The sequence below is a fragment of the Chiloscyllium plagiosum genome, unplaced genomic scaffold, assembly GCF_037043375.1.
Source record: "Chiloscyllium plagiosum isolate Xiang-an unplaced genomic scaffold, Cpla_swu_hap1 HiC_scaffold_2, whole genome shotgun sequence".
Taxonomy (NCBI): Eukaryota; Metazoa; Chordata; class Chondrichthyes; order Orectolobiformes; family Hemiscylliidae; genus Chiloscyllium; species Chiloscyllium plagiosum.
Window position 1 is genome coordinate 96845395 of NW_028270140.1, and position 11563 is coordinate 96856957.

Here is an 11563-nt window from a genome sequence, read left to right on the forward strand (position 1 = left end):
ATCTCCTTCGGTCTATCCCTATTTTTTACCCATTCTCATTCTCCCTCCTTCCCCTCGGAGTTGTTTCTGATGAAGTTTCAGTTTCCGCACTGCCCACAACAGCGACTTTTTACAAGAAGTTAACAAGGTCCGGACCAATGGCCCCCCACCCGCCCGGTCTCTCCGTCCCCTCAGACCCCACTCTCCAACCTCTGGGCCGGGGTGGGAGCCGCGGAATTAGCTACCTCGAAGTTTTCTCCGACTGATTTCGTTCCCACCATCAGCTTGCCGTCGCCTGCACGCACTTCAGTCTCTCGTCGCCAAGCAGCCCGAGAGAGGGCGGGGCCAGCGTGACTCGGGAACGGTTGAGGGGCTGGGCTAATGGGGGAGAGGCGTGGTCGACTCACGTCAGGGTAAGGCGGGTCATGTAACACGTGGTCGGGAGGAGAGGTTGGGGCGAGGGTGACGTCTGGGGGCGGGGCGGACAGGGGATGACGCGAACGGAGAGGTGGGGCCAGGGTGGCAACAGACTGGAATTCCCTACAAAGTGGAAACAGACCATACGATCTTATATGTCCACATCTATTCTCTGATGAGCATCTCAGGCAGACTCATCGTTCCCACCTTATCCTTGTAACCCTGCATTTCCCACACCTAACCCACACATCCTTGGATGCTAGAGACAATTTACCACGACCAATTCACCTAACCTGCACATCTTTGGACTGTGGGAGGAAACTGGAGCACCCAGAGGAAAGGATGCAGACACTGGCACCATGCAAGCTCTACACAGCCCAAGGCTGGAATTGAACACAGGTCCCTGGTGCTCTGAGGCAGTAGTACTAACCACTGTGCCACCATGCCACCTGTGGGGAGGGATGGAATTATCCCTGACATCTTTGGGTTCTCAGTGAGCATACAGCTAGTGTGGAGTTTCCAGAAGACCATAATAACTCCACACGGAACAGGGATAAGAGGCCCCTCAAGCCTGCTCTGCCATTCACCAGAAACATTATTGACTCAAAATTCCTCATGTCCATTTTCCTGTTCATACTCCATTACCTTTAATTCCTCTCCTCATCACCATTCTGTCTCGCTCAGTTTTAAAGATACACAAGGACCCTGCCCCTATAGTTCTCTTTGGTAAAGAGTTCCAAAGACTCTGAACCCTCTGAGAGGAGAAATTGTTCTTCATTTCAGTATTTCTTGAAGCACTATGTAAATGGTCCAAACAAGGGAGGGGCTATACTAGACCTGGTATTGAGGAATGAGCCTGGCCAGATAACCAAAGTTTCAGTGGGGGAGTATTTTGAGAACAATGACCATAATTCTGTAAATTTTAAGTTACCATGCAACCATAAAATGTAGAAGCAGAATTAGGTCATTCAACCTGTCCAGTCTGCTGCGCATTTTTTTTCATGGCTGATACATTTTTCACTCCATTCTCCTGCTTTCTCCACATAACACTTATCCTTTTACTAATCAAGAACATATCTATCTCTATGTTAAATACACTCAATAACTTGGTCTCCACAGCCATTAACGGCAATGAGATCCACAGTTACTTATGGGTAAGGAGAAGAGTAGTCCTTGGGTGAAAGTACTAAATTGAGGGAAGACTAACTATGACAATATTAGCCAGGAACTAGGGAAAGTAGATTGGGAGGGACAGTTGTTTGACAGTAAATCAAAATCTGGAATGTGGGAATCTTTGAAAGGGCAGTTGATTAAAGTTCAAGACCAGCACGTTCCTGTGAAAATGAAGGATAAGGATGGCAAGATTCGGGAACCTTGGATGACAAGAGAAATTGTGAGTTTAGTCAAAAATAAAAAGGCATATATGAGATTTAGGAAATTGAAGACAGATAGAGCCCTCGAAGAATACAAAGATAGCAGGAAAGAAATTAAACAATGAGTTATGAGGGTTAAAAGGAGCCATGAACATTGACAAACAAGATTAAGGAAAATTCCAAGGCATTTTCATCCCTTGCCACACTCCCAAGTCAAAGAAAAAGGAGGGAATTTATGCATGGCGCCAAAGGAAGCTGAAATCCTAAATTAATATTCACAAAGAAGAAGGACATGGTTGATGGTAAGTCTAGAGACAGGTATGTTGATAATCTAGGGCATGTCGATATAAAAAAAGAGGAGGTAGTGGGTGTTTTTGAAAAGTATTAAGGTAGTCAGGTCCCAATAACCTGATGGGATCTAACCCAAAATATTGAGGGAGGTGAGGGAGGAAATTGCTGGGTCCTTGTATCCCCTTTAGTAACAGAAGTCCCAGAAGACTGCAAAATAGCCATTATTCCTTTGTTTAAGAAGGGTAGCAAGGATAATCTGGGAAATTACAAGACGATGATCTTTATGTCAGTGGTAGGGAAATTATTAGTGAAGAGACAGGATTTACTCACATTTGGAAAATTATTGAATAATTAGCAATAGATAGTGTGGCTTTGTGTGGGGGAAGTCACGTCTCACAAACTTGATTTTTTAGATTCACTACAATATGGAAGCAGGCCCTTTGGCCCAATGAGTCCACACCGACCCTCCGAAGAGTATTCCAGCCAGACCCATTCCCATACCCTATATTTACCCATGACTAATGCACCTAACATGATGAGCATTTTAATGTGGCCAATTCACCTGACCTGCACATCTTTGGATTGTCGGAGGAAACCCACTCAGACACAGGGCGAACGTACAAACGCCACACAGACAGTCGGCCGAGGCAGGAATCAAACCCGGGTGCCTGGTGCTATGAGGCAGCAGTGCTGACCACTGAGCCATTGAGAAAGTGACAAATATAATTAATGAGGGCAGGACGCTGGATGTTGTCTATATGGACTTTACCAAGGCCTTTGACAAGGCTGATGCAAATGATAAAGTCACATGATATCCATGATGGGCTGGTAAAATGGCTTTGTCATAGAAAACAGAAAGTAGCGATGGAAGGATAATTTTCTGACTGTAAATCTGTGACCAGTGGTGTTGCACAAGAATCAGTGCCGGAACCTCTGTTGTTTGTGATATATGTAAATGATTTGAAGGAGAATGTAGATGGCCTGATGAGTAAGTTTGCAAATGACATTTAGATTGAAGGAGCTGCAGAGAGTGAGGAGGATTGCCAGGGAACACAAATAGGCGGGAGACTTGGACGGAGAAATGTCAGTCGGAATTTAATCTAGTGAAATGCATTTTGAAAGGTCTTATGCAGGAGGGAAGTATACGGTAAATGTCAGAACCTTTAGAAGCATTAACATACGAAGCTGCACAGGTCCAAAGTTCTTGAAAATGCCAATACAACTGGCATGTGGCATGCTTGTCTTCATCAGTTGGGGCAAAGAGTTTAAAAGTCAGTGTCATGTTGCAGGGGTATGGAACTTTAATTCGGCCACATTTGGAATATTGTGTATAGCTCTGCAGAGACTACATCATGAACAACGATCACAGCAGATTAGATTGAAGGAAGTGGGCGGCACGGTGGCACAGTGGCTAGCACTACTGCCTCACAGCACCAGAGACTTGGGTTCAATTCCTGCCTCAGGCAATTGTCTGTGTGGAGTTTGCACATTCTCCCCATGCCTGCATGAGTTTCCTCTGGGTGCTCCGGTTTCCTCCCACAGTCCAAAAACGTGCAGGTTAGGTGAATTGGCCATGCTAAATTGCCCGTAGTGTTAGGTGAAGGGGTAAATGTAGGGGAATGGATCTGGGTGGATTGCTCTTCAGAGGATTGGTGTGGACTTATTGGGCCGAAGGGCCTGTTTCCACACTGTAAGTAATCTAGGTAAAAACAATGACTGCAGATGCTGGAAACCAGACTTTAGATTAGAGTCGTGCTGGAAAAGCACAGCAGTTCAGGAAGCATCCGAGGAGCAGTAAAATTGACGTTTCGGGCAAAAGCCCTTCATCAGGAATACAGGCAGAAAGATAAATGAGAGAAGGGTGAAGGTTGGGAGAAAGTAACATAGAGTACAATAGGTGAGTGGGGGAGGGGATGAAGGTGATAGGTCAGGAAGGAGGGTGGAGTGGATAGGTGGAAGAGCTTCAGGGCAGAGGAAATGACCTGGGAGTTGCAGTGAGAGAGGGACTCCCTGAGATTCTTGTAGAGAGAGGAAGAAAACTTCTCCTAGAAGGATGTGTTAATTTTTGAGATGGTACAGAAAAGGGTTTACCAAGATGTTGTCTGGTTTTGGAGGATACTAGCTATGAAGAGAGATTTGGCTCACTTGAACAGCAGAGACTGAGGAGCGACTTGATAGGAGTTTTCAAAATTATGAGAGTTATGGATAGAATGGATATTGGGAGTCTCTACAGGGTAGAAACATCAATTACTATGGGACATAGGTTTAAGGTGAAAGGGGGTAAGTTTAAAGGAGATATGGTTGATGCCTAAAAGGTACTGACAGCAGAGATGGTTGAAATGGATAAAATAGCAATATTTAAGCAGCATCTTGAAGATACACGAATAAGCAGGGAACAGATGGATAAAAACCACATAAAGACAATAGGTTTTTTAAATTTAGAAATGTGTCATGTGTCTGTGCAGGCCTGGTGAGCTGAAGGACCTGTTCCTGTGCTGTACTTTCTTCTAAATTGGTACCTTTTTCTTGAGATTATGAAATGTCTTTAATGTTACGGTTCATATGATGATTAAAAATATGTTTTGTAGTTCCCGTACTTCAATTAACACTCAAATGAGGAACGTGTAATTCCATTGTTTTTTTCCTGCAAAGTCTGTACAGAACTCTCCCATATCTTTGTACTTACTTAGAAATAACTTATGAATAACATCTATTTTGCAAGAAAGATGACACTTTGTAAGGGTGTGAAGAAACTATTTGATATCAAATTTCCCTCTACTGTCTGTTCAAATGAGAACAACCGAATCTTCTCAAATCTTTCAATAATGCCGAAATTCTGCATCCTTAGTCCCGTTCAAATAAAATATGTATTCCCGGGGGGAATCCGAGATGGCGGTGATCTTGAAAGATTGCATTGCAGAGCTCCGCACCACATTGCAAGTGGGATGAAGTCCTAACCCGCCTACTCAGACCACCTCGATATCTGGGACTCTGGAAATGTCATGGAGTCCCAGGAAACTGTTAGAGAACAACTTACCTCTGTTTTCACCGTCCAGGGATGCCGACGAAGAGAGCAGGTACGTCCAAGGCCGGGGCTGCGGCCCAGCCTGCAGGATCCTCAGACTTGATTTCCTACCAGGTCCTGGTAAAGGAACTCATTAAAATCTTGCAAGATGTTGGGGAAGCAGATAGAGGAGAGGTCTGGCCCCGATCTCTGTCATGCTACAAAAGCACGAACAGCAGCTGGGAGACCTCAAGAAAAGGATGGATGAGGTAGAACACAGAGTTGCAGTGGTGGAAGCTGATACTGACTCCCCTAAGGATAGGATCCAGGCCCTGGAGATGCAGGTCTGTAATTTGGTTGACCAAGTTGATACTTCGAGAACACGGGTTGCTGGAGTATAAAGAAGGTGAGCAGCCAGTGGAACTTGTTGAAGACTGGTTGCCAAAATTCCTTAATGAGAGAGAAAGATTTCAGATTGTCAGGTGTATGTTGATTTCAACGAATATAGAGGGTCTTTTAAAGAAATAGTTTTAAGCTAAAAAATACCTTTGAGTATTGAAACTGACCATAAAAGAAGCAGGAGGGGCATTTCACAATAAGCTCATAGTTTGTAGGTTTGCTATTTCGACTATCAAAATAGTAAAGGATGATTTCAGAAGTCAGAAGGTTAGAAAAAAGAGGAACTGGATAAAATCACAGGAAGGCTGTACAAACAAGGATAGCCAAATGAGACAGATTTAAAAGGAAAACAAGTGAGTTAATTAATAAGTATGATCGGCTTAGGCTTGGGTGCAGGGAATTACTGAATGAGGAAATAACAGGCGCAAGTAATAACCAAATAAGGGGATAGAATGAAATAATCACTTATAATAGGTTTATTGCTTAGTGTAGGGGTGTCGAGAGACACCCCAGAAAAGTATTTAAAAAAACTCTGTATTTTACTGTTGGGTGTGACTCTCCTCATAGAGCCACCCATCTTTAAAGATGTTCAAAATAAATGTACTGCTTCAGAACTCTTTGACGCGGACTGAAAATTATTGATTAAGTGGGTTCGTTTCTCACATGAACTTGGAGGCTAGAATGAGAAGCTTGAAGATTAAGAGGACTCACCGGATCACAACGCGGAGGTCAGGTCTGGGCCAGCGCCCTCGTCCTATCTTGGTGCAGTTTCATCACTGGAGAGATAATGAGAGAATTGTGGAAGCTTCCAGAATCCAGGGGAAGGATCCGAAGTCCCTAGTTTATGAGGGCTCTAAGATCATGTTCTTCTGGGACTTCTCAGCAGCGGTGATCCAGGAAACAAAATCCTATGCTGGCATCAAGAAAAGACTGAGGGAGCTCGGGATCCAGTACTCTGAGGTGTCCAGCGGTGCTTCAGATCACCTTAGATGGATCTGTACATCTCTTTGACACATTAGAGAAGTCTAGAGACTTTGTGGACAAATTAACTTAATCTGAACAATTTAGTATTTCCAAAAAGTTGTGTTGATTGGGTATGTCTCTACTTTTCTTTAAATAAAGAGGAAGTCCAGTTGGGGCTTTCTTTTCCTTATTTTTATTGGTAAACTATGCTCAGGGGTTGGGATGTGTACTTTCAATTTCTAAGTTGTTATACCAGAGGATGGGTGGGGTACTTACCTTTTTTTTTCAAAATGTCTTTGTTCACATTGTTATTCCATGGTGTATTTTCTTTCTTTGCTGCTTGTGTTTGTGGTGTGGCTCTAGCTAGGAGAAGAGAAAATGGTTGGGATGGTTAGATACCTACTTACGGGCAGTTATGCCCTGTTCAGGTATTTAAATGCCCTGGCTGCTGTATTGGCAGTGGGATGGGAAGTTGTGTTTTGAGATGTGTAGATGCCCCCCTCTGGGCAGGGGGTGAGTTCCCCTATTCAGCGCTATTGGTGCTTTATATGTTTTTTTTTGGTTTTTGTTCTGTATAGTCTTTGATAGTTTTGTAGGTTTGTTAACTGTAGCGGTTTTAGTTTATGTAGTTTTATGTTCGATGGACCTTGTTACATGAAGGCTCAGCGATTTGCAGTTCAAGTTTCTCCTCTCTGGAATCTAAATGTTACTGCAGAAGTCAATTAATTAAATGGTGTACCTGGAACATCAAGGGGGTCGGGGGGGTCGGGGGGGGGGGGTGGTCACTCATCAGTTCAGATGAAAAAAGTACTCTCGAATCTTAGAAAGGAAAAGGTGGATATTGCTTTATTACAGGAAACACACTTGGGTGATAGTGAGCATTTGAAACTATAGCAGAATGGCTTTGATTCGGATTACATTTCATCTTTAATACCAGAAGTAGGGGAGTGGCTATATTGGTTCAGAGGAATCTCCCATTTAAGTTACTAGCATGTGTTAAAGACACATATGAGAGGTGATACACAGGAAAGAATATGGTGTTTTAAATGCTTACTGCCCTCTGGCCCTTCCTCTCAAATGGGCCTCCGCTACATTGATGACTGCATTGGCGCCACCTCGTGCTCCCGTGAGGAGGTTGAGCAATTCATCAACTTCACCAACACATTCCACCCTGACCTTAAATTTACCTGGACCATCTCTGACACCTCCCTCCCCTTCCTGGACCTCTCCATCTCCATTAGTGACGACCGACTTGACACTGACATTTTTTACAAACCCACCGACTCCCACAGCTACCTGGATTACACTTCTTCCCACCCTATCTCTTGCAAAAATGCCATCCAGTATTCCCAATTCCTCCGCCTCCGCCGTAGCTGCTCCCAGGAGGACCAGGTCCACCATAGAACACACCAGATGGCCTCCTTCTTTTTCCCTTCCCACGTGGTTAAAGATGCCCTCCAACGCATCTCGCCCACATCCCGCACCTCCGCCCTCAGACCCCACCCCTCCAACCGTAACAAGGACAGAACGCCCCTGGTGCTCACCTTCCACCCTACAAACCTCCGCATAAACCAAATCATCCGCCGACATTTCTGCCACCTCCAAAAAGACCCCACCACCAGGGATATATTTCCCTCCCCACCCCTTTCCGCCTTCCGCAAAGACCGTTCCCTCCGTGACTACCTGGTCAGGTCCACGCCCCCCTACGACCCACCCTCCCATCCTGGCACTTTCCCCTGCCACCGCAGGAACTGTAAAACCTGTGCCCACACCTCCTCCCTCACCTCTATCCAAGGCCCTAAAGGAGCCTTCCACATCCATCAAAGTTTTACCTGCACATCCACTAATATCATTTATTGTATCCGTTGCTCCCGATGTGGTCTCCTCTACATTGGGGAGACTGGGCGCCTCCTAGCAGAGCGCTTCAGGGAACATCTCCGAGACACCCGCACCAATCAACCAAACCGCCCGTGGCCCAACATTTCAACTCCCCCTCCCACTCTGCCGAGGACATGGAGGTCCTGGGCCTCCTTCACCGCCGCTCCCTCACCACCAGACGCCTGGAGGAAGAACGCCTCATCTTCCGCCTCGGAACACTTCAACCCCAGGACATCAATGTGGACTTCAACAGCTTCCTCATTTCCCCTTCCCCCACCTCATCCTAGTTTCAAACTTCCAGCTCCGTACTGTCCCCTTGACTTGTCCGGACTTGTCCGACCTCCGTAGCTCCTTTTCCACCTATCCACTCCACCCTCTCCTCCCTGACCTATCACCTTCATCTCCTCCCCCACTCATCTATTGTACTCTATGCTACTTTCTCCCCACCCCACCCTCCTCTAGCTTATCTCTCCATGCTTCAGGCTCTCTGCCTTTATTCCATGGTGACAAACCAGGCAAGTACCTAGTGTATCTCACCCCTCAAGCCATTACATCAATTAGGGAAGGGTCTGGGAATCTAAAATGTGATTCCAAAAAGATTAATGTGGCATTCCAGAGATCTTACTCTGAATTATATCAATCTGAGGGTTGTGAGGAGGAGTGGGCCAAGATGGAGTCACTTATCAATGATCTGGATCACACCTCCCAGGTGTGACCCGTGAACGAGAGTCTTTTGTCTTCTTATCAGAGCAAGAGATGCAAGAGACTGTGAAGCAGCTTCACAGTGGAAAGACTCCCAGTTCTGATGGACTTCCCAGCAATTGTGTCAGGAATTTATAAGCATGTTGTCAGGCCCAATGCTCAATATGTTCAATGACTCGTACAGTCAGGATCGTCTCCCGCCATCTCTAAGAGAGGCAAATATTTCAGTTATTCTTAAGAAAAGGGAAGTCCCGGAGAACTGTGCTTCTTACAGGCCCATTTCACTCATAAATGTTGACTATAAAATCCTCTCTCAGACTCTTGTGTTAAGGCTGGAAACTGTGTTACCTTCTATTATTAAAGAGGACCAGATGGGCTTCATAAAGGGCTGCAAATCCTTCAATAATGTTACAAGGCTGCTTAATGTAATTCAAGCGTGTCAACACAGGGATTGGTGATTTCTCTAGATGCAGAGAAGGCATTTGACCGAGTTGAGTGGCCGTACCTTTTTTAAACTCTGGAGCTGTAGGGATCCCAATATATCGGCTCCAGAAGTGGGGTCAAAAGTACATATATTTTGTTTTACATGGACAGTGTCCTCATTTTTTTGTGAAATCCAGTAGTTTTGGTGCCTCGCCTGATATAATGCATCAGCTCGTTTGGCACCTATTCGGGATACAGGATTAATTTTGCAAAATCAGAGGCTATACCTATGGGTGGTCTGACGAAGGTGAATTAGAATTAGAATCCCTACAGTGAGGAGACAGGCTATTTGGCCCAACATGTTCACACCGACTCTCCAAAGACTATCCCACCCAGACCTATTCTCCTACATTTACTCCTGACACATACACCTAACCCATACATCCCTGAACACGATGGGTAATTTAGCACGACCAATTCACCTAACCTGCGCATCTTTGGATTGTGGGAGGAAACTGGAGCACCCGGAGGAAACTCACGCAGTCGAGGGGAGAAAGAGGGTGAATCTCAATTCCCATTTACATGGTCACGGGGGTTCTTATATATTTGGACATACTCATCACTCCAGTTCTTGATCGGTTGTTTAAACCTAATTTTGTTCAATTATTCAACAAAATCAAATAAGACCTTCAAAGATGGGAGGCACTTCCGGTCTCATGGTTCGGTCAGATAGCTCTTATTAAGATGAATGTTCTCTCCCGTTTGTTGTACCCTGTATGGATGCTCCCCGTGATTTTTGATCAGCAAACTTCAAGAGACTGAATGGCTGGTTCAGCTCTTTTATTTGGCATTGTAAGCAGCCTCTTATTAAATTAGCTAAACTACAATTGCCGCACAGACTGGAGAGGCGGGGGGGGTAGGGGGCGGGGGGCTGGAATAGTGGATCTCCCGGACATTAAAACCTATTAACTAAGCTTCCTTTTATCTAATGTGAGTGATTGAGCTGATGGGGGCCCATTTCAACATGGTTAGATATCGAAATCTCTCAGGCAAAGTGCCCCCTTACTAGTTTGATGTTTGAGGACAAAATGAGTACAGTTAAGAAATATTACCATAACCCAATAGTTATCAATATTATTAAAGCATGGTGGGCAATTTGGCAGAGGGAAGGCAATATTTGCAAAACATCTTTTCTTACACCTATCGTCGGTCTGGCAGGTTTTCAGCAGGGATGATGTATTCAGATTCAAACATTGGGCAGTTAGGGGTGTGTCTTGCATCGGTGATTTACTTGAGGGAGACACAATAATATCTTTTGATCAGTTAGCGTGGAAGTATGAGCTATCTAGCAAGGACCTCTTTCGTTTTTTTCAAGTTTGGGATTTTATTCAAAAAACGACTATACTTTTGACTAATCCCTACAAATCGAACATAGAGAGGAGGGCGCTCAGTGCTAAGAATACATTTTCTGTCAGCACTTTATATCATCAATTGGGGGGTCGGCCCCTCAGAAGAGTTCAATCGGCTTTGCAGGGTGTGGGAGAGAGAGCTAGGCGTTGAGGTTTCCTCAGAGGCATGGGAAAATATTTGGGAAAATGCAAGAAAGATATCAATTTGCTATAGGACCCATGCGTTACAGTTGAAGATTCTCCACAGAGTCCATTTGGCTCCGGATCGTTTGTCAAGATTTAAACCAGGGGTATCTTCAACATGAGCCAAGTGTACAGTAAGTATGGGCACTCTTACCCATTATCTCTGGTCCTGTGGTAGGCTTCAAACATACTGGAGTGCTGTGACAAGTGCGATGGAGGGGATTTAGATTATAACGGTGGAGAAGGGCTTGATCTCTCTTCTTCTTGGCTTGCCCAGTGTATTCTCTGCAGATGCACCTAAGAAAAAAACTTTTCAATATCCTTTCTGCACAAGAAAGAATATCTTGTTAAGTTGGGGTCCAAAAATCCCATGGGCCTGTCAAGCTGGGGTAAGATTGTTATAGAGCATATCCCCTTGGATTTTCTTACAAGTATGGTACACCACAAAACTAAGAATTTCTATAAGAATTAGCAGCCCTTTTTGGAAAACCTGGACACAGATTTGTCTGCCACACTAATAAGGGCTTTTACAAAGCCGTAAC

At 44.8% G+C, this 11563-nt stretch overlaps 1 protein-coding gene across 5 annotated transcripts in view; it reads right to left on the reverse strand.

Moving 5' to 3' along the window:
* Positions 1 to 328, reverse strand: part of pam (peptidylglycine alpha-amidating monooxygenase) — a 229302-nt gene extending 228974 nt beyond the window's left edge. For 4 of the 5 annotated variants that reach the window (XM_043710023.2, XM_043710018.2, XM_043710012.2 and 1 more), the window contains exon 1: positions 225 to 328. The gene's annotated coding sequence lies outside the window, so the exon portion shown is untranslated. The remainder of the gene's footprint in view (positions 1 to 224) is intronic. The other variant, XM_043709995.2, reaches the window with a different exon arrangement.
* Positions 329 to 11563: the final 11235 nt, after the last annotated feature.